The sequence below is a fragment of the Myotis lucifugus genome, unplaced genomic scaffold, assembly GCF_000147115.1.
Source record: "Myotis lucifugus unplaced genomic scaffold, Myoluc2.0 scaffold_1779, whole genome shotgun sequence".
NCBI classification, from domain to species: Eukaryota; Metazoa; Chordata; class Mammalia; order Chiroptera; family Vespertilionidae; genus Myotis; species Myotis lucifugus.
The window spans coordinates 23,241-24,833 of record NW_005872827.1 but is presented as its reverse complement, the minus strand read 5'-3'; positions in this window follow the sequence as shown (position 1 = coordinate 24,833).

Below are 1,593 nucleotides of genomic sequence, written 5' to 3'. Positions count from 1 at the left end.
ACATATGTGTACATAGACAGTCTCTTGGTTGGTACACATTGAATACTTAATAAAATATATTTTTCTATATTAGATTGAAAGCAACTCATATGGAATGCCATATTCTATTGGCCTAGAAAGAAGTTGTTTTGCAACTACTCTAAAAACCAAATTAACTTGAATAAGGAGAAATGTTTATTATTGGAAAAGGCCAATAAATCCATGATAATAATAGCCATAATCATTGAGCACCTACTATATTACATTTCTGTTATAAGTACTTCACATGTATTGACTCATCTAATCTACACAAAAACTCCATGAGGCACATGTTCCTCTTATGCTTATTTTACATGTGAAAAAGAGAGAGATTTCAGTAGTGTTTGCTACATCATGCAGCTACTAAGGGAGAAATTGGGATTTGAACCCAGAGGGGGAGAGAGAGAGAGAAATATCAGTGATGAGAGAGAATCAATGATCGGCTGCCTCCTGATTCATAGGTCGATGCTCAACTACTGAGCCAAAGGGACCAGGCTGAACCCAGAGTGTTTTGATCCATTGGTCCGGTGTCATGAATAGCCAGGCAAATACATTTAGGAATTCTTTAATACTGAAATAGATTCTTATCTGGTGTACTTTAATATGTTTATTTCTACATTAAATTCTGTGGGAGGTGGCACATTAACAAGATCTGAGAATTATTTTAAATTTTAGCATACCAACTAAAGTACAATTCTTAATACTGCCTAAAAACCAACTAACATACACGCACATGCACACAGAGTCTGTTCTTAGTCTATAGACAATAAAACAAAATTTTATTTTCTACACCAACTATGTGTTTGGTCTTGGCCCGTTTGCTTTCTGTGTACTGAGTATTGCTTTATCAATGCCAATATTTTTGCAGTATGCTGATTGTCACAGCATTCTGTATTTCAGAGTGAAAAATTGATAGAAACTTCAACTACAGTGAAGATCATAATCAACATATCCTATATTTGAAAATTTTAATATAATTCTATCATTGATGTCAATATCAAAGACATGGTTCATTTTAAGGAATTTTTAAAATTAATCATTTCTTATATGTAGTGCCTGTATGCAAAATATTAAAAATTATAAAATGGCTTAGACATATATAAAAAAGAAGACAAATAAGTGATTCATTTCTGCATGCATACATAAATGTTCTCAGCCCAGGATGTCAGTTCCAAAGAGGTAGCCACAAACAGATGAATAGCACACACCACAGTGACACAAACTTATCATTCCTGGTGTGATGCCCAGCTACTATTTCCCTGAATTTGGGCCTGAATGACAAACAGAGAAAGTTGAGTGAGGGAATATGAAACAGTCAGGGCTAAAGACGTTTTAGCTCTGAAGATAACAACCTTTGGCCTGATGCTAGATGTAGACTGTAGCCTATAATTGACTGGTGGTTCACTAAACAAGAAATGAAATTGGAAATGTGGTGTACGTTGCTAATCTGTGTTTATGTTTTTTTTGCTTTTTTGACATTAGATTTGTATGCTTGTATATACTTGAACATTAGGTTGGTGTTAATGTAAAAATTGTCCACATTTTCTTTCTTTTGCCTTCTCATAAGTGATGCGT